Below are 23,863 nucleotides of genomic sequence, written 5' to 3'. Positions count from 1 at the left end.
TAAGAATACCGAAATTAGTTTTATTTAAAAACAAAGAAGTATCGCAATTACACTGGCCAATGAAATGAAGGTTTGTAAAAACTTTTAAAATCTCATATCGGTTTTTCCATATCACCCAGAATTTTCTCGGAATATTGTATTAAAAATTTATATTAAGTGATTTTGGATACGAACCTTTATTTAAAAAACATATTCCTGTAGAATTTTACTACGATATCCATATTATGTTATGAATTATATACGGTTAAGAGTCTTTCGAAACGATGACCTTATATGGGAGCTATGACCAATAATGGGCCAACTCTAAAAACATTTACCAATATGAATTTTCTATTCACAGAATATACAGTAGGGAACAAATATGAGTACTTTGTATACTTTTAGTGGAATAAAAATTGAACTAATATTGCAAATCTAAAAATTTGTTCTGTCATTTATTTTATGTTTATTATGTAACAAAATCAAATCAAAACAAAAAGCAGCGAATTCGCTGCTTTTCCACTTTTTTGCAATTTTGAATTTTTATTATTTTTCCAAAGAGTTTTATTGCGTAAATTAATTTTTACACCTTTTAGTATACTTTCTACCAATTTTTCATTAACTTCATTTGGAATACTCCCCTTACTTGTTCCCAATCCTACTGAAGACATGTCGAATTTTATCCGGATTTGAAAATACCGAAAACTGAGATTTCATTTTTTTTCATTTATTTATTAACAAAACTTAAAAAAAAATAAATACATTTTCAAAAGTATAATACTATAAGAATTATAACTATATTTTATGATTAAAATTATGAAAAAAGATGTATGTAAGTACGAATCCCCTAATATTTGCACAAACTAACCTATTATACGTCATAAAAGATGATTATCATTTCCATGATAGAATTAACCAGGTAACTATGGAAAAGAGTTGTAATGTGATGTATAAATTTATTTGCGATTTTGGTAGATATGTATATTAAACTACAATAAATAACTTCAGAATTAAAACAAATAAAAAACAAACAGTTTAAAATAGTAGCAATTGTAATTAAAAATATAAAATATTCATTATTACTGCAACAAAAACAATATATAATGAAATGTTTTATAGACCTATTTTGTACACGGTGGTCATAATGTGTATTCAAAATATTTTCGTATATACATCTGACAACTCTCTTCAACAACGTTCATCTGGGCAATTGTACCACGGTGCAGCCCATATAGCGGAATTACGACATCCTATATATGTATGTATATATATAAAGCAGACTGTTTGTTTGCTACGCTTTCAGGGCAAAACTACTGAACCGATTTACATGACATTTGTAACGCTAATAGGTCTAACCCCAAGAGGAACAATAGGCTATATAAGATCTTGATCGAATGCCACGCCCCTTTTTACGCCCACTTTTTGTAAAACTATTATTACACCAATTTTGCAATCACAATATGCAAAAACTACTAAACCGATCAATCTGAAATTTTGCATACCGAAAGGTAAAAGCTTGGAAAGAACTATAGGCTATATATAAGAACTTGATCCGATCCTTTCTACGCCCACTTTTTATAAAACTATCCTTACCTATATCGTATCCTATAATTATATGAAAGAGAAAGTATGTATGTTACCCTTTCACGGAAAAACTGCTGAACCGATTTTCATAAAATTTAAAACACTAATAGTTCTATTCCAAAGTAGAACAATAGGCTATATATAATCATGATTTGACGTCACGATTCATCTTATGCTCACTTTTTTCTATATAATTGTTATAGAAAATTTTCATTTTCATAAAACAATTATTAAACCAAATTTACATTCAGGCATACAAAAACTACTGATCCGATTTTCATGAAATCTATTATAATGAATGTTGTGGAATGAACAGTACGAAACATTACATCTTCAAAACCTATAATATGTAATAATAAATATATATGAGACTTTTTTTTACTCTTTCACAACATAACTAATAAACTTATTTACATAAAATTTGGCATTTAATAGGTCTAACCTCTGAAGTTAAAAAAAACTCTATATGATATTGATTGGATGCTAAGCACATTTTTATGTTCACTTTTTGAATAACAGCTATAACACCAAATTTCTAGGCTAAATATAAAAAAACATGAACCGATTTTCAAGAAATTTGGCAACAGACAGTGTATTTTTAGAATCAACTTTTTGATCTGGATTTTATGCTTCATGAAATTTTGCATGACAACAGTTCTATCGTGGAAGGTTAGGTTAGTTTGAGGAAGAGAATGTTTAATAAATTAAATTCGAAAAAATACACCTATACCACTAATTTCGGACTGTTATAATCTTAATGAAATGCAATGACCTTTTTCCGTCCATTTTGTGTTACATTTATAATGCTCATGATATAACTTCTTATAGTTAATGAGAATTATTATTTAGGTAGTTAAAATTTTTATCAAAAATTTATTTTTATTTGAAAACTCTAAAATGTTTGTAGGTCCTTAAAAATCTGTAATCAATTTAATTTATTATCAAAAATCGATTTTCATCTAAAGCGTAAAATCGGTTGTGGATTCGTATACCCCATCCCTTATATTTTCCACGCGAAAACTATTCTTATTTCAAAACCTGTAATCCGCTGCATATCCTCAAAAAAAAACTATTTTAATACAGAATCGGAAATTTTTTATCAAAGTTATATTGTTGTAGATCTGTATATATTACTCCCATTACTTATATTTTCCACCGGTAAACTATTTTTATTTCAAAACCTTTAATTTGCTGTATATCCTTAGAAAATAACAATTTTAAAAGAGAATCGGATGTAGTTTCCTACGATAGAGAAAACTATAAACTATGTATATTAGATCTTGAATGAATGTCTACGATGCCTCTTTTGTATGCAGTACTGAACAAAAAAACTATAACTATATTAGATCTTGAATGAATGTCTACGATGTCACTTTTGTATGCAGTACTGAACAAAAACCGCTCATAAAATAGGGTAAATAATATATTCATATTACATTTTTCACAAAAATTCGAATTTTAAATTTAAATCTACAAATCCATCTAGAAAATCATTTATATCTCCCCTTAAAATTTCTCTTTATATAACTCTTCAAAAATTTACTTTAAATAACTCTCAATTCGAGAAAAAATAAAGATCCGTAATCACTCATATTTTTCATACACAAATATAAAATTTAAATTTTTTGTTAAATCGAGATAACAATAAAAATCTGCAATAAGTTAAAAAAAAAACATCAAAAATTATCTTGATATAAAATCGGTTGCCATTCTTTTATCGTAAACCGTATTTATTCCAAGCTTTTCAAATTAAATAATGATTTTGAATAATTCCAGCACACATCTTCCATTTACCATTAACAAATTATTTGGGTAACTTTTTTGTATATATAACGATATTTGATCTTTAAACCTTTAATAAGTGGTGTCTAAATCCATCCAAAACTTTAGTGTGGATGCATAAAAGCTAATGAATAAAAATAATATTTTTAAACATACTTTTTTATAAATAGATACATATATTTTTGAGAAACAAAGACGAAACAAGTTAGAGTGCTATATTCGGCTGAGCCGAATCTTAAATACCCTCCACCAGCTACTTTTATATTAACACTTTTTTAAATGATCAAATATTTGTAGAAATAAGTTTTCTCATGTCTTAAATAGAAAAACACCAAGATTTAAACAGCTTAAAGCTGTTACAATTCCAAGATTTATTGAACATTACAAGCCCCATTTGTTTTTATATTTTTATAGTGCCCTAAGATATGATTTAACGATATTTAATAATGTGCATGTATGCATGTGTGTGAAAGATTTAAGGATTTTCAAAATACATACATATATATATATATATATATATATATATATATATATATATATATATATATATATATATATATATATATATATATATATATATATATATATATTGTTCTACACAAATTGATAATGCAGACAGACCGATCGTAAAAAATTCTTTAAGCTAAATTTCTGTACATAAAATATATATTTCAGTCAAATTTTGTATCTATATCGTAATTTAGTAATAAGTAATGTGTGTTCAAGTGATTTCCCTTGCATGGGACCGACCGTAACCATGTTATGAACCGATCGTGAAAAAATCTTGAAATAGAATTTTTGTGTACCAAACTAATATTTGTGCCAAATTTTGTATCAATAGCTTTAATCGGTAATGAGTAATGTGCGTTTAACAGATTTTCGTGAAAGGACCTTGTGTGGGAGCTATGACCAATTATGTATATAAAGACCAAATTTCAAAATTCTGTATCTATATCATTATTTGGCAATGAATATTCTGCATTTAAGTGATTTTCTGGAGGGGACCTAGTATGAGAGCTATGACCATTTATGGACCGATCACAAAACAATTTTATAGTGTAATTTATGTATGTAAGAGCAATAATTGTGCTAAATGTATAGATATCTATATTTTGTAATGAGTTATGTGCGTTAAGTGATTATAGCGCCCTAAGATATGATTTAACGATATTTAATAATGTGCATGTATGCATGTGTGTGAAAGATTTAAGGATTTTCAAAATACATACATATATATATATATATATATATATTTCAAAGTAATATATATATATATATATATATATATATATATATATATATATATATATATATATATATATATTGTTCTACACAAATTGATAATGCAACTAGTTAAATACGGTTAAAGCGCTTTTAGGGGCAGGACCTAGTATGGGAGATATGACCAATTATAGACCGATCGTAAAAAATTCTTTAAGCAAAATTTCTGTACATAAAATATATATTTCAGTCAAATTTTGTATCTATATCGTAATTTAGTAATAAGTAATGTGTGTTCAAGTGATTTTCTGAAGGGGCACTTGCATGGGACCGACCGTAACCATGTTATGAACCGATCGTGAAAAAATCTTGAAATAGAATTTTTGTGTACCAAACTAATATTTGTGCCAAATTTTGTATCAATAGCTTTAATCGGTAATGAGTAATGTGCGTTTAACACATTTTCGTGAAAGGACCTTGTGTGGGAGCTATGACCAATTATGTATATAAAGACCAAATTTCAAAATTCTGTATCTATATCATTATTTGGCAATGAATATTCTGCATTTAAGTGATTTTCTGGAGGGGACCTAGTATGAGAGCTATGACCATTTTTGGACCGATCACAAAACAATTTTATAGTGTAATTTATGTATGTAAGAGCAATAATTGTGCTAAATGTATAGATATCTATATTTTGTAATGAGTTATGTGCGGTTAAGTGATTTTCGGGAGGGGACCTTGTATGGGAGCTATGACCAATTATATACCGATCCGAAAAAAAACTTCCATAATAATATTTCTGCATATGTGAGCAATACTTGTACCAAATTTTATATGGATATCTTAATTTAGTAATGAGTTATGTGCGTTTAAGTGATTTTCGGAAGGGGACCTTGTATGGGAGCTATGACCAATTATGGACCGATAGGCAAAAAAGTTTCATAGTAATATTTCTGCATATGTGAGCAATACTTGTACCAAATTTTATAAGGATATCTTAATTTAGAAATGAGTTATGCGCGTTTAAGTGATTTTCGGGAAGGGACCTTGTATGGGAGCTATGACCAATTATGGACCGATATGAAAAAAAATTTCAAAGTAATATTTCTGTGCATATGAGCAATACTTATTCCAAATTTTATATGGATATCTTAATTTAGTAATGAGTTATGCGCGTTTAAGTGATTTTCGGGAGGGGTCCTTGTATTAGAGCTATGACCAATTATGGACCGATCGGAAGAAAATTTCATAGTAATATTTCTGTGCATATGAGCAATACTTGTACCAAATTTTATATGGATATCTTAATTTAGTAATGAGTTATGTGCGTTTAAGTGATTTTCGGGAGGGGACATTGTATGGGAGCTATGACCAATTATAGACCGATCGAAAAAAAATTTCATAGTAATATTTCTGTGCATATGAGCAATACTTATTCCAAATTTTATATGGAAATCTTAATTTAGTAATGAGTTATCCCCGTTTAAGTGATTTTCGGGAGGGGTCCTTGTATGGGAGCTATGGCCAATTATGGACCGATCGGAAAAAAATTTCATAGTAATATTTCTGTATGTGAGAGCAATACTTGTAACAAATTTTATATGGATGTCTTAATTTAGTAATGAGTTATGTGCGTTTAAGTGATTTTCGGGAGGGGACCTTGTATGGGAGCTATGTCCAATTATGGACCGATCCAGAAAATTTTTTCTCTGAATGAATTCTATTGACATAAGATTTTAATTTTTAAAATTTTGTGAATATATCGACATTCTGACGGAAGTTATTAACAAAAAACCCATTTTCCGGGAATATGTACTTTTGTATGGGAGGTATATGAAATTGTGGACCGATTCTGGCAATTTTCAGCAGGAATCAAGATCTAGTGTAGAAACGAATGTATGATGACTTTCATGAAATTATTTTGAATAGTTTTCGAGAAAATTACATCAGAATGTGTAAAAAATGCTTATTTTTTTCGGAGTTGTTTTAAATTTTGATTCATAACTTTCCCCGATGTGAACCGATTTTGCTCATTTTCAATACCAAACTGTACCGGATAATAATGAATATTTTGGGTGAATTTGGTTAAATTATATTGCTTCGTTTTAACGTGAGCGTGTTTTACACAGACAGACAGACAGACGGACGGACGGACATAGCTAAATCGACTCAGAATTTGATAAGGACCCAGAATATATATACTTTTTTGGGTCTCAGATGAATATTTCTTGGTGTTACACACGAAATGACAAACTTATATATACCCTCTATATAAAAACGGTGGTTTTACTCTTTAATGAACAACTCAAAATTGTTTGTCAAATTAAAAGTAGGTTTGTTTTCTCTGTCAATATTCAAAGATTCTTCATATTTTCCTAGGGCAGAAAAAAACGTAATTTTGATCTTTTTAAAGGAATTTGAAATCAATGAGCCCAAATTTTTCATGATTTTGTGCAGAATTTCTCATAATCGTTTCAGAGTTTCTTCAATTGCATGTACTTTTTCAAACAGCAAAAAAATCGCTTGAAATTTTACGGTTAATTGTACATATTTTTGAAATTAATAAAATGCCCCGAAGACTTTTTTGTCTCTTTACACCAGGGGTACTACAATTCAAAGTATTACGTTACACGTAATTTAAACTGAACAGTTCTTTAAATCTAATGCAAATGGAAAAAATAAAACAAATCATTTGAAAGTGTCCTTAGTTCCCTACTAGTGATTGAAAATGCTAAATAATATATATATATATATATATATATATATATATATATATATATATATATGTATATATAAAACAGACTGTTTGTTTGTTTGTGTGTTTGTTTGTTTGTTACGCTTTCACGGCAAAACTACTGAACCGATTTACATGAAATTTGGACAGCTAATAGGTCTAACCCCAAAAGGAACAATAGGCTATATCGGATCGGATGCCACGCCCCTTTTTACACCCACTTTTTGTAAAACTATTATTACACCAATTTTACAATCACAATATGCAAAAACTACTAAACCGATTAACCTGAAATTTTGCATACCGATAGGTATAAGCTTGGAAAGAACTATAGGCTATATATAAGAACTTGATCCGATGCCACGCCCTTTCTACGCCCAATTTTTATAAAACTAGCCTTACCTATATCTTATCCTATAATTATATGAAAGAGAATGTCTGTCTGTTACGCTTTCACGGACAAACTACTAAACCGATTTACATGAAATTTAGAACACTAATAGTTCTGTTCTAAAGTAGAACAAGAGCCTATATAAAATAATGATTTGACGTCACGATTCTTCTTAGGCTCACTTTGTTCTATATAATTGTTATACAAAATTTTCATTCGAGACTTACAGAAAACTACTGAACCGATAGGTCTTATCTCAGGATCGGACGCCACGCCCCTTTTTACACCAACTTTTTGTAAAACATTTATTAAACCAAATTTACGTTCAGGCATACAAAAAACTACTGATCCGATTTTCATGAAATCTATTATAATGAATGTTGTGGTATGAACAGTACGACACATTACATCTTCAAAACCTATAATATATAATAACAAATATATTTGAAACTCTTTTTTTACTCTTTCACTACATACCTAATAAACTTATTTACATAAAATTTGGCGTTTAATAGGTCTAACCTCAGAAGTTAACAAGTTAGAGTGCTATATTCGGCTATGCCGAATCTTAAATACCCTCCACCAGCAAGCTACTTTTTATTAAAAACCATTTAACTATCTTATTTTTAGATAACTTGACTTCACATAGGAGCTACGACCAATTACGGGCCTCTCCAGAAAAAAATCGTAGAGTGATTCATATGTATTGTACGCAAAACATATTTGTATCGAATTTTATTTAACAATGAATATGTGAGTTTAAATGATTTTCGGAAAAGAGCCTTATATGGGAGCTATGACCAATAATGGACCGATCTGGAAAGAAATTTGGTAGAATGATTTGTATGTACATAAAACATATTTAGCTGGAATTTTATCACAAAAGCTTTATTTTTATTTGTCAATGAAATACGTGTGTTTAGGTGATTTTTGGAAGTGGACATTACATGGGAGCTATGACCAATTGTAAATTTTTATGTACATTATTTTATGTACATAATTTTGTGTTGATATCGATATATTTGAGGGAGTTATTAACGATAAACTTATATCCGGGAATATACACTTTTGTATGGGGGTTATGCGAAATATTGGATCAATTGTTATGACTTTGAACATACTTGATCTCTGGCACCAAAAAATGTTGTGTGACAAAATTCATCGAAATATCTTTGGTAGTTTCTGAGAAAACTACTTAAGAATTGGGAAAAAACGTTATTTTTTTCGAGATAGTCTAAAATTTTTAATCATAACTTTTTACGTCGTAAACCGGTTTTACTGATTTTCAATACCAAACTGGACCATATAATAAGAAATGTTTTGGGTGAGTTTCGTGAATATTTATTGCTTCGTTTTAACGTGAGCGTGTTTTACACAGACAGACAGATGGACATAGCTAAATCGACTCAGAATTTCATAAGGATCAAGAACATATATACTTTGTTGGGTCTCAGATGAATATTTCTTGGTGTTACACACGGAATGACAAAGTTATATATACCATCTATCACCACTGATGATGGTGGAGGGTATAAAAAAACTCTATATGATATTGAGTGGATGATACGCACATTTTTATGTTCACTTTTTGAATAACTGCTATACTAAAAAACCGCTTCTAAAATAGGGAAAATAATATATTCATATTACATTTTCACTTAAATTCGAATTTTAAATCGGCTGTGGTTCCTTCCTTTAACACCTAAATCTATCTAGAAAATCATTCATATCTCCCCTTAAAATTTCTATTTATATAACTCTTTAAAAAATTACTTTAAATAACTTTCAATTTGAGAAAACAATAAAGATCCGTAATCACTCATATTTTCCATAAAAATCGAGTTTTATATTAAAAATAACAAGTAAGAGTGTTATATTCGGCTGTGCCGAATCTTGTATACCCACCATCAAATCATTGCCAAAGAGGAATGCTTCCTTATAAATAAACTTTGATATTTAAGAATCGATGCTTTTGTTATTATCAAAACAATATTCTCATTTATTACATCTATGTATAGGGAAATTTTTGTCGAATTTTGTCGCTGTCCTTGTATTTTTAAGGTAGCAAAAAGCGTTAAAGTTATTTTCTGAGGGGACGTTTGGTCAATTATGGACCGATCCTCGTCAAATTTTCTTAACGATTTTAGTTTAGGCTAGTAATGAGCGTTAAAGCCATTTTCCGAAGGGAACCGTGTATGGGGGTAGGATAAATTATGGACCGATAGTTATAAAATTTTACAAAGCTATTTAGGTTTCTATAGAATAAGTTTATGACGAATTTCATCGCTATAGATGCTTTTTTTAGTCAGTTATGAGCGTTAATGTCATTTTCTGAGCGGGACCTTATATGGGGGATAGGGTCAATTATGGACCGATTCTTATAAAATTTTACAATGATATTAAGGTTCCAAAAAAATATGTTTAAGTCGAATTTCATCGCTATAGCTGCTTTTTTTAAGTCAGTTATGAGCGTTAATGTCGTTTTCTGAGGGGGACCTTATATGGGGGATAGGCTCAATTATGGACCGATTCTTATAAAATTTTACAATGATATTAAGGTTCCAAAAAAATATGTTTAAGTCGAATTTCATCGCTATAGCTGCTTTTTTTAAGCCAGTTATGAGCGTTAATGTCATTTTCTGAGGAGGACCTTATATGGGGGATAGGGTCAATTATAGACCGATCCTTATAGAATTTTACAATGATATTAAGGTTCCTAAAAAATATGTATATGTCGAATTTCATCGCTATGGCTGCTTTTTTTAGTCAGTTATGAGCGTTAAAGTCGTTTTCTGAGGGGGACCTTATATGGGGGATAGGGTCAATTATGGACCGATCCTTATAAAATTTTACAATGATATTAAGATTCCTATAAAATATGTTTATGTCGAATTTCATTGCTATAGCTGCTTTTTTTAGTCAGTTATGAGCGTTAACGTCATTTTCTGAAGAGGACCTTATATGGGGGATAGGGTCAATTATGGACCGATCCTTATAAAATTTTACAATGATACTAAGATTCCTAAAAAATATGTTTATGTCGAATTTCATCGCTATAGCTGCTTCTTTCAGTCAGTTATGAGCGTTAATGTCATTTTCTGAGGGGGACCTTATATGGGGGATAGGCGAAATCGTGGACCGATATTGCCCATTTTCAATACCAAACAAACTGCATCAATATAAAATATTTGTGCAAAATTTCAGCTCGCTAGCTGCTTCCGTTTGACCTCTATCGTGTTTTCAACAGACGGACAGACAGACGGACGGACATGGCTAGATCGTCTTATTTCGATGTGTTACAAACGGAATGACAAAAACAATAAACCCCCATCTTTTTTGATGGTGGGTATAAAAAGTTTAAATTTATTGTTAATCGAGATAACAATAAAAATCTATGATCAGGTAAATATGCCATCAAAAAATTATCTTGATATAAATTCGGCTGCCATTTTTCAAATGCAGCTCAAATCTAAAAAACCATGAAGATATGTATTTGACTACTCATTAGAGTGTCCCGAAAGACAGCACTTTTGAAAATCTTATATAGGTAGACCTCTCAAACGATGCATAGAAAGCATTGTTCATATAAAATTTGAATAAATTGATCTTTCGATATCTTTTTATACTTTTAGAAAATTATGAACCAAAAATTCTGCACAACTTATTCTGTATGTAGCGCCGTATTTATTCTAAGCTTTTCAAATTAAATAATAATTTTGAATAACTCCAGCACACATTTTCCATTTACCATTTACAAATTCTGAAATTTAGTTTAATTGGAGGATGACGTGGATATTTTAATAAGTAAAATTATTTGGGTATCTGCTTTGTACATCTTACGATATTTGACCCTTATTTCTTCGGATTTAATAAGTGGTGTCTAAATTCAGTCAAAACTTTAGTGAGGACGTATAAAAGCTAATGAATAAAAATAATATGTTTAAACATACTTTTATATAAATGGATGTATTTTTGAGAAACAATGATAAAACAAAAACGGTTGTTTTACTTTTTAATGAACTACTCAAAATTGATTGTCAAATAAAAAGTTGTTTTGTTTTCTCTGTCAAGATTAGGGATGCCAATCGGGACTGGTTTTTAGAAATCCCGGAATTTGGGATTTTTAAATAAATCCCGGAATCCCGATATCGGGATCCCGGGATTTTCGGGATTTCTAAATCCCGAAAAATATAAAAAAATTCAAAAAATCTTAATAATTTACCGACAAAAATAAAATGTTTTATTTCATATTGCAATATGAATACTCTTAGTAGGTGTTTACTTTCCAATAAGCATTTTGTGAAAAGAAAAACAAATTAATTCAAAGTACATACTTAGAATAAAAATCTTTCCATCCCAGGCACTGAATAGTAGAATAAAAACCTGAAATAATACCCATGATATCCAAATTTACAATGGTTTCCAAATAATATTTAAATAGTATGTGTAATGGGGATCCATACGAGGCTACATAGAGCACCTGTACTGCACCTATATCTCCTCCACCTTATATCCCGTGTTCACTAACCAAGGGAATTATCTTCTCGCCATCTTATTGACAGGTTGACTTCCATTATAGATATCCGATAGTATCAATGCCTATTTATTGCCCTTTTTATACCCTTAGTAGGGATGGTATATTGGGTTTCTCCGGAGTAGTGCTTTTGTTTTATACTCTCCTAAAATACGCTGATGAAATTTGAAATGATCGGGCTTTTGATCCGAGCCCCCATACAAAACACAGCTTTAAAAAAGAATTAGTGTCCACAATTCGCTTAAAAAGAGAACTGTCGCAATGAAATTCAGCATAAAACATTTTATGTAACCGTAAATTCGCCCTCCAAATTTTATGATGATCGACTCATATGATGGCGTCCTTCCCCCAAGCATATTTCAGAAAAATAGTTTTTTAACAATAAAGTGCTAGAATATATCGGAGGCGAGGTATACTTTTATTATGAAAACTAAATTACATTTTACTCTCATAACTGGTGTATGGGGTTATATGGTCGGCCTCGCCCGCCTATAATTTCGTACTTGTTATTTTTATATATCCGATAGTATCTATGCCTATTTAGTATAGCAATGAAATTTGATATTCGTAAATCCCTGACGAGCCAAAACCTCTCTACCAAATTTTATGTGGGTCGGTTCATAATTGACCCTACCCCCATATAAGGTCCCGTTAAAAAAATGACTTTAACGCTCATTACTGGCTTAAAAATACGAGTATAGCGATGAAATTCGATACACATATGTTTCATGCGAGTCAAAATCTCTCTACCAATCTCTTTACCCTACCTCTCATATAAGGTCCTATCAGTAAATTTGATGAGTAATATCACCCTGATGTTTATAGAAAAGCATATTCGTCATAGCCGAATATAGCACTCTTACTTTTTTTTTTTGATATTTCAGCTTGTAAGTTAGTAGAGTCATCTTAAGTCCAAAAACTATTTAAATTCTCTTATTTAGTACTTTATAATGTATAGAATAGCGGAAAGATACTTAAAAATTCGGGATTTTAAAATCCCGAAATTTCCCGGGATTACATTTTTTAAAATCCCGGTTTTCGGTACTTTCAAATCCCGAAAATACCGGGATTTTCGGGAATCGGGAATTCCCGTTTGGCATCCCTAGTCAAGATTCAAGGATTCTTCATATTTTTTAGAACAGAAAAAAACTTAATTTTGTTATTTTTAAAGAAATTTTAAATCTTCCAAATTTTTCATAATTTTGTGCAGAATGTTTCATAATCGTTTCAGAGTTTCTTCAATTGCCTGTGCTTTTTCAAATAGAAAGAAAATCGCTTGAAATTTTGTACAGTTAATGGTACGTATTTTTGTAGTTATAAGATGCCCCGAAGCCTTTTGTCTCTACACCAGGGGCATTACAATTCAAAGTACAGTGTGACCGAATTTAAACTGAACAGTTCTTAAAATCAACTGCACATGGGAAAAATAAAACAACTAATTTGAAAGTGTTCTTAGTTCCCCACCAGTGATTGAGAAAGCTGGTTTCAGTATAATTGCTAAAAAAAAGTTTCATAAATGTTTCTAAAAATTGGTCAAAATTTCCAAAATAAAACTCATTTTCAATCTGTAAATTTTTAAGGGACATTTTTGTCCAGAAACTGACTTTAAGTATTAAACAAAATGCAGAAAAATATAATAACTTTTTTATCATTATAAGCTAAATTTTGACATCTATTAAAAAAGTATAGTCATTACAGACAGAATAATTTTATTTTAGAAGAAACCCGGGCAACGCCGGGTACGCGCAGCTAGTTTGATATATATTTTGATATATATTTCAAAAAAAGTCATTGCAGATAGAAAAATATTCTCTTTACTTTTTGAAGAAACACCGGGCAACGCCGGGTAAACGCAGCTAGTTAATTTATAAATTTGACAAAAAAAACAGACTTGAAGATTTTTAAAAATGAAATCCCGGGAAATTTCGGGATTTTAATTTATATATTATAAAGTATAAAATAAGAGAATTTTAATATTTTTTGATTACAAAATATACAGAAACATAAAGTTTTGAATAGTTCGGCTTCTCTTTTAACCGAATTACATTCTTCATTGTGTAATTTGGAACTAAAATATCCTTTAGAATAAATGATGACAGTACTAACTTACAATCTGAAATATTAGCAATAAAAGTGGCACACAGTGGTATAGGAAAAAAAAGAGGGAAATAATTCGGTAACTTCTAAACGGTTAATCCGATTTTGATGAAATTTGGTATGCTCAAATAGGAGGTGTTGTCGAGTTTAGGTTTTGAATTTGGACCTTATAGGCCAACCAGGGGCCCGGCGGGGGGTAATCAAATTAGGACACCTCGTCTATGTTAAATTTTTAAAACGATCCTATTTCCTCATTTGAGTTCCGATTTAAAAAAAATTTCGTATATAGAATCTTCTCATCGAGCACAAAAAATGTCGTCGGCAGTAAATTATCTCTTATAGTTTAGGAGATATTCGCATTTGAAAATTAAAATTTTAAAATTTTTACCGAATATGACCGAATATATGACCCAACGGTAACGGTTTTCGATAACCCCGCCCCTGGTATGGATATAATAGGCAAAAAAACCAAAAAATCCCATTTTTGGGATTTTTTAAAACTTCTTTGGGAATTCCGGGATTTCTAATAAGAAAATTCGAAATTTTTATTTAATTTTGGATTTTGAGTAAAAAATCTACCTAACTGTAAAATTTCATCAAAAAATATTCATAAATAAAATTTTTATTGCAATTTGAAAAATTTGTATCTTCGCAAAAACTGAATAAAAAACATTTTTTAATTTTTTTAAAAAAAGTATTCCGCGAATTTTTAAAAAAAAAATTATATACAGTTTTGAAAAATAGACAAAATTACCTTTCCATTGATATATAACATGCCTACCTAATGTTTTTTAAGTGACAAATTAATTAGGGAAAACTCAACATCTTTTAGAAAATTTACCTAGCACTATTATTTTCATCCATAAGGTTAACTCTTAAATTTGTTACATATATGGATGAAAATAATAGTGCTAGGTAAATGTTAAGCGAATAAAAAAAATGGCGAAAATCGGGAATATTTGGACCCGCTATTATCAAAAAACTAAAGTAAGGACGGTAAAAATTTTAAAATTTTAATTTTCAAATGCGAATATCTCCTAAACTATAAGAGATAATTTACTGCTACGACGACATTTTTTATAGTGCTCGATGAGGAGATTCTATATACGAAATTTTTAAATCGGAACTCAAATGAAGAAATAGGATCGTTTTAAAAATTTAACATAGCCGAGGTGTCCTAATTTGAGGACCCCCCGCCGGGCCCCTGGTTGGCCTATAAGGTCCAAGTTCAAAACCTAAACTCGACAACACCTCCTCTTTGTGTATACCAAATTTCATTATAATCGGATTAACCGTTTAGAAGTTACCGAATTATTTCCCTCTTTTTTTTTCCTATGCCACTGTGGGGCAATGGATAGGTAATTGCTATAAATAATGTTCAATTGCTAAGATGCTGTAGCCTCGTATGAATTCTCATAAAACGCCCTACCTAAATAGCAGGAATTAACAAATTTGCAAACCATTTAAAACTCATGGGTCTTCCCTGTAATGCCTTCTGTAGAAGTTTTTATTATTAACTTTAAGGATAACCAAGTACTCATATTATATGTTCTAGAAACAGCATGTTACCAGATCTTAGGGTTGACTTATTTTTCTAATATATCTGATCTGTCAAAAGATCAAGCAATACAAAGGACCTCCAGGACCCAAGTATAGTTGTATACTTGGTAGTACGCAGCCTGCGAAACATAACCTATAAGTAAGAAATGGGCGCGGCTGACCATTTGATATCCTGATTTATCATCCCATGTATGTATATATAAAATAAAACAGACTGTTTGTTTGTGTGTTTGTTACGCTTTCACGGCAAAACTAATCAACCGATTTACATGAAATTTGGATCGCTAATAGGTATAACCCCAAAAGGAACAATAGACTATATAAGATCATGATCGGATGCCACGCCCTTTTTACGCCCAATTTTTGTAAGACTATTATTACACCAATTTGGCAATCACAATATGCAAAAACTACTAAACCGATTTACCTGAAATTTTGCGTACCGATAGGTATAAGATCGGTAAGAACTATAGCCTATATATAAGATCATGATCCGATGCCACGCTCCCTTCGACGCCCACTTTTATAAAACTATTCTTACCTATATCCTATCCTATGATATTTAGAGCACTAATAGTTCTATTCTAAAGTGGAACCATAGGCTATATAAAATCATGATTGGACGTAACGATTCGTCTTATGCTCACTTTTTTCTATATAATTGTTATACAAAATTTTCGTTCGAGACTTACAGAAAACTACTGAACCGATTTTCATGCAATTTGTGACCTCAGGAGGAACTGTAAACTATATAAGATCTGGATCGGACGCCACGCCCCTTTTTATGCCAACTTTTGTAAAACAATAATTATACCAAATTTATGTAGGTCCAAGCATACAAACTGTACTAATCCGATTTTCATGAAATCTGTAATGTAATGTATAATAATAAATAATAATATATAATAATAAATATATATGAGATTTACATAAAATTCGGCATATTAATAGGTCTAACCTCAGAAGTTAAAAAAGACTCTATATGATATTGATTGGATGCTAAGCACATTTTTATGTTCACTTTTAGAATAACAGCTATAACACCAAATTTCTAGGCTAAATATAAAAAACATGAACCAATTTTCAAGAAATTTAGCAACAGACATTGTATTTTTGGAATCAATTTTTTGATCTGGATTTTATGCTTCATGAAATTTTGCATGACAATAGTTCTATCGTAGCAGGTTAGGTTAGTTTGAGAAATATAATGTTTAATACATCAAATCCGATTAAATACACCTATACCACTAATTTCGGGCCTGTTGTGATCTTAATAAAACGCAATGACCTTTTTCCGTCCATTTTTTGTTACATTTATATTGCTCAAGATATATACTTTTTATAGTTAATGAGAATTATTATTTAGGTAGTTAAAATTTTTATCAAAAATTTATTTTTATTTGAAAACTCTAAATGTTTGTAGGTCCTTAACTTACTTTACGATTAGGTAAAATAAAAATCTGTAATAAATTTAATTTATTACCAAAAATCGATTTTCATCTAAAGCGTAAATCGGTTGCAGATTCGTATATCCATCGTTTATATTTTCCACCGGAAAAATAAAAAAAACAAGTAAGAGTGTTATATTCGGATTGCCGAAGCTTATATACCCACCATCAAACCGTATGCCATAAAAGGAATGCTCCCCTAACATCATGGTCACTCATCAAATTAACTGATCGTTTTCATAAAATGTTTGACCGATTTTGGTTCATATAAACATGTTTACATCGAATAGCATCGATTAGGTAGGAAGATTCACGCATGAATTAGGTAGGAAGATTCACGTATTTTTAAGCCGGAAATGATCGTTATAATAATTTTCTGAAGAGGACCTTATATGGGGGCTAGAGTCAATTGTGACCAATTGTGGACCAATTGTGGAACATCATGGTCACTCATCAAATTAACTGATCGTTTTTCATAAAATTTGTTGACCGATTTTGGTTCATATAAACAAGTTTACATCGAATAGCATCGCTGTAATCGCATTTTACCGAACTTTCCGCATGAATTAGGTAGGAAGATTCACGTATTTTTAAGCCAGAAATGATTGTTAAAATAATTTTCTGAAGAGGACCTTATATGGGGGGTAGAGTCAATTGTGGACCGATCCGCACCAAATGTAGAGAGATCTTAACTCGTATAAAACTTATGTGTATCGATTTTCATCGCTTTACTCGTATTTTTAAGCCAATAATGAACTTTAATGTCATTTTCCGAAGTGGAGCTTATATGGGGATCAATCATACGCCGATTCCCATAAAAGCCAGTAGAGAGATTTTGGTTCATAAGAAACCTACTTATGTCGAATTTCATCTCAATACTCCTACTTCTAAGCCAGTAATGAGCGTTAGAGTAATTTCCTGAAAGACCTTTATGGGGGGTAGGGTCAATTATGGACCGATCCGCATAAAATTCGGTGGAGAGATTTAAGAGATTTGCTTATGTCAAATTTCATCGCTTTACTCGTATTTTTAAGCCAGTAACGAGCGTTAAAACAAATTTTGTGAAGGGAACCTTATATGGGGGGCAGGGTCAATTATGGACCGATCCACATAAATTGTGGTAGAGAGATTTTGATAGTAAAAACTGACTTATGTCAAATTTCATCGCTATACTTGTAGTTTTGAATCCAGTAATGAGTGTTAAAATAGTTTTCTGAAGGGACCTTTATGGGGGTAGGGTCAATTATGGACCGATCCACTTAAAATTCGGTGGAGCGATTTTGGTTCATAAGACATTTAATGTATAGACTTCCGGACGAATGTAGCGTCTTTTAGGCGGAGATCCTGGCAACATGGAAATCCGTGGACATTATTAAGACAGACATACTAGGAGGTCGGAAGTAACGATTTATGTTGATAGTCAGGCAGCTCTTAAAGCTTTGCAGTGTAAAACGTTACATTCTAGCCTGGTAAATAGCTGCAAAAGGGACCTGGAGGGGTTAGTCAGGTAATACACAGTAAGGTCGTGTTGGGGACACTGTGACGTACAGGGTAATGAGATCGAAGATGAATTGGCCAGACAGGTCAGGGATCTGGAGCTTAATAGTGGGGTTAGCTCGGTAAAACCCCCCATTTGCTATTACTATTGACTAATCTACGAAAAGTTAAAAAAACTCCACCAACCGATCCTGGTACAGTAGGCTGGATTGCAGGGTTTCTAGGACATTATGGCCGTAGTTAAATCCAAAAGCAACCAGAGTACTATAAGGACTGGACAGGGAGGTATAATGCAAGGCATACACGATGCGACCTTTTAAACATCGTTGCTTACAATCAAGTTTTGTATATTGCACACAAATGTTACAATTTTGAAAACAATCGCTTAATATAACTTTATTTTGTAAAATAATTTTTGAATGAAGGTATAATTGCAATTTAATTCTTAAAAATAAAAAAAAAATTATAATAAATTACATTTTATAAAATAAAACTATGTTACTTGCTCTATGGTCCCACAAAATGAAGAGTAAAATAGAATAATGTTGTACGACATTTTACGTTGCGACCCGTTTGTAGAACTTGCAAAAATATCAAAACATTTAGATTTTTCTTACAACCAACTCTCAAATTCTTATATCAACGCTACACACTTTGCAATTTCGTAAACAACTTTGCTAAAGGATTTTAGTAGGGATAATAACCGGACACTGCGCAGTTGAGCCTTTAGGGGTAATAGGATCTGTAATACACGGGATTTTTGCACGTTGCGTGAGAACGAAAAAAACTGGAAACAGTAGAGCATATTTTATACCACTGACCCAGAATACAGAGTGTGAGACTGAAATGTCTAGGCAAAAGATTCCAGGATGAACTTGGAGATGTATCAGGGTGTAACTTAGGGGACATTCTAGGCTTCATTAGGGGAATATTTTGGTTATTCAGATAACGGACAATTAGGGTTTTCCCTTCCATGCTCACTATCTTCCTTTTATATTTTTGGGGTAAATTCTCATTCCTCTTATCTTTTTCTTTTCTTCTGTCTTCTATTTAATTTCTTCCTTGTTCTTTATTAAAACGAATCATAATGGATCTTTGGGTCTCCGAGTGGATGTATACCTTGGTATACATCCTTTTAAAATAAACTAAATATCAAGGTTTGTTGACGAACAGATAGAACAATGCCAAAATAATTTAAATTTATTATAAAAAGATCGCTAAACGCCAATTTTTTTCTTTCAAAATTCAGACATTAACGTTGGGAATTAATACTAGATAAAGACGTGCAATCAGGGATGGAAAATGAGATTTTGTTTCAGTATCAAAAAATATTTCAGAGGGTACTTTTTTGGATCTCAGAGTACTAAAATATTTTTTTTTGCTGAAAGTTGTTAATTTCTTAAATACACCTTAACATATTTAAACATTTTTAAATAATCAGCAACAGAATTAGAAAAGGTATTATATATACCGTAGGGTGATCGATTATTCGACATTTTCCAAAAACCGGTTTTCGAGTAGTTCGAATAGTTGACATTTGAAAAAACCCGGTTGATATTTTTCAAATTCAGAGAAAACGGTTTTTTATTAGAAATAAAAACATCTAGTTTAATTTGAAAAAAAAAAATATGACCCGAACTGATTTTTTAAAATAAACATTATTTCTTTAATGTAAAAAATTGAGAAGAATCATAATCCTAGTTTATTCTAAAGTCCCTGTTTAGTAAATTTTCATAGGCATTCCAACACTGCTATAATATTTCAGCGACAAATTAATTATTATAATTGGAATATAATCTTAAGATTGATAAAATTTTATCCAACAGTTATTCCAATAAATTTTACAAATAAATTTTTGTAATTAATTAGGAAAATCAAAAAGTTTAACCAAAGGTGCTTTAGAAAATATTTTAAAATTTAGACAGGCTGTATTATTATTTATTTCAAAATTTAATTGAAGTAATCTTTGAATACAAAGCAAATAAAAGTATTCGAAACCGGCTTTTAAAAAGTTAAAAAACCGGGTTATTCGATATTCGAAAAAATCAACATTTAGAAAAAACCGACACTGGTAAATCAGAAAAAACCGGTTTAAAGACCAATTGAAAAACAGAATCGATCACCCTAATAAACATATATTGATATAATGAATCTTTGTCCGTCCCTTAATGTTAACCTTTTAGATATAATTTGATGAACTTCAATGTCCATGGTATCATATAGCTACCATAAAAATATTACCCCGATATTGTACTTCGTAAATATGTATATAAAAATCAGTCATGATACAATTTGTTATATTTTAATAAATCCTGTCTTAAAGAAATTCAGGCCACATTTGGCCCTATTCAAGGATGAATTTAGAAATTCAACTTATTTATTTATTATACACTAACAATTGAGCTACAACGATAGTTTATTGTCAATAAATCTCTTATATAATTAGGATGGCCTGGTTCTCAACTAAAATTAAAGTTTAATTGATTTTAAGATAGCGTTTCTCAAAATTTTTGTCCTGGGGTCAATATTTGGCGAGCTGGATCAAAGGATAAAAAGGTCCTTCTTTGAGGTTTTTATGATTTTTTTTCATATTTCTTCCAAAGGAAAGATATAAAATTTTAGTATCATTAGAAAGGTCCTTGGGAGACGCTTTTAATGGCATACCAGAAATTTTTGTGTAACAGTAAAAGTAATCTAAATTTCCTAATTTTTCGTAAAAGTTCAGGATTTTTTACATTTTAACATATATGATTTTAATATAATTGATTGAAATTAATACACAATAATCCTCAATAAAATCTACGAAACGGTTTTTTCCGTTTTTCAAAATTCAATCTAGATCAAATCTTATTAAAATTTATCGAAGCCTATGTACGCTACCAAAACATTCCGAAATAATGTAAACAATAACATAGAAATCGTTATTTACTAAGCAAGCGTAACAAACAAGTAGATGTAAAGTCGGTGTGGCTGAGTTGACAATCCTTGGTCGTTGTTCGTTGAACTCCGAGTCGTTCCGGTGCGAAGAACCGATTGTCGTGGGAACGTCTAAATCTCGTAGAATTAAACAGGGAGTACCCCAAGGTGGAGTTCTTTCGCCGATCCTGTTTAATTTCTACATGTCTAAACTCCCAACACCCCCGGACGGCGTCCAAATAATATCTTACGCCGATGACTGCTCGATATTGGCCACGGGCAATAGTATTGATGACCTTTGCGGCTTGATAAACAGTTACCTATGTGATCTTTCCAGCTTCTTCCATTTAAGGAATTTAAAAATATCGCCTACGAAATCCTCAGCAACTCTCTTCACCACCTGGACTAAGGAAGTAGGGCTAGAACTGGATGTGACAGTCGATGGCGAAAAAATTCCGACGGTAATCACCCCAAAATACTTGGTGTCACATTCGATAGCCTCCTTATGTCCTCAGCGCACACCACTGCAATCTGCAACAAGATGCGAAGTAGAAACAAGGTACTCAAGTCTCTAGCCGGCAGCACTTGGGGAATGGATAAAGAAACCTTGTTGACTACCTACCAAACGATTGGCCGGTCAGTGGTAAACTACGCAGCGCCAGTGTGGACACCTAGAGTTAGCGACACGCAATGGAAGAAGCTTCAAAGCTGTCAAAACGCAGCCCTAAGAACGGTGACAGGCTGCATTCAAATGACATGCGAAGAACATCTGCATGACGAAACGAAGATGCTTTCAGTTAAGGAACATAACATCATGCTGTCAAAGCAGTTCCTACTGGGATGTCATCGGAGGGGCCACCCTAACCACCATTTAACGGAGTTAGAACCCCCCCCCCGAGGCATGTCAGGAAAGATCTTCGTATGTATGAGAGTGACATCCAAGAACACCTGGATGATATAGAGGACGAAAGCTCATACAGGACAGCTTTGAATACTATCCATCAACAGGCGGTGGAAGACTCCATCAATTCCCACCGAGATAGTATAATACTGGGAGGTCGTCCCCCACCCGTTGCAAACGAGGAACGAAACCTACCACGTCGTACTAGAGTGGTATTGGCACAACTAAGATCCGGAAGGTGTACCCGTTTAAACTCGTACTGGTCGAGAATAAACGACACCATTCAAGATCTTTGTCCTGCGTGTGGAACAGGCCCACACAATGTTCAACACCTTTTTAACTGCAGGGCAAATCCAACTCAGTTGGAACCTGAATCCCTTTGGACTCAGCCGTTGGATGCGGCTCGTCTACTGGGTTTAGATCTAACGGAGTTGGATAACCAGAGCGAAGAAGAAGAAGAGTAGGGAATAATGTTTAAATATATATACGTGTAATTTCAGGTGTCGCTGCTACAACAACAACAAGTAGATGTTTAGTATAAATTGTGTTACTATGTTAAACTGAAAAATTTTATTGATAATAGAATGAAACCATAAAGTGTTATATACCATTGTAAAGCTAATGAAATTACGCATATGCTGATGTACATATTAAGTATGTCAGATAAATATAGCTAACAGAATACCTGGGAAAAAATAGAGTTTAAAATATTAAGATAAAATACAAAACATAAAAAATTTCGAAAAACAGAAAAAAAACATTTCGGTGAAATTTAGGTGAGGTGAGGTTTATAATAATTTCAATTAATTACATTATATATTTCTATGTAAAAATATGAAAAACTTAAAATTTTTCCGAAAAATTACATTTGTAATAATTTTGGTGTTGTATACAAATTTGTGTATGTCATTGAAATCGTCTCACAAGGACCTTTCATATGATACTAAATTTGCATATGGTTTATTTGTCAAAAATGTGAAAAAATAACATAAAAACCCTAAAAAGGACCTTTTTATCCTTTGATCCAGCTCACCAAATATTGACGTCAGGACAAAAATTTTGAGAAATGGTATCTTAGAATGAACTAAATTTTCATTTTCGGTGGGAACATCAGCAATTTCCATTTTGGTGCCACCCTAATATACATATGTGTTATTAAATTAAAATTCGATGTTCATAGGTGTTCATTTGTTAAAAAATCAATAGTCATATCAAA

At 31.4% G+C, this 23,863-nt stretch overlaps 1 protein-coding gene across 3 annotated transcripts in view; it reads right to left on the bottom strand.

Annotated features, from left to right (window-relative positions):
- The window catches only part of LOC119603824 (transcription factor Sp3), a 208,521-nt gene that overhangs the window by 39,870 nt on the left and 144,788 nt on the right, over nucleotides 1–23,863 (bottom strand). The gene's annotated exons all lie outside the window — the stretch shown is intronic.

The sequence above is a fragment of the Lucilia sericata genome, unplaced genomic scaffold (genome assembly GCF_015586225.1).
Source record: "Lucilia sericata isolate MDLA Ls3-8-SP2 unplaced genomic scaffold, ASM1558622v1 Contig000343F_arrow, whole genome shotgun sequence".
NCBI lineage: Eukaryota > Metazoa > Arthropoda > Insecta > Diptera > Calliphoridae > Lucilia > Lucilia sericata.
Note: the sequence above shows the minus strand (reverse complement) of the source record. Positions and strands in the feature narration are given on the sequence as shown.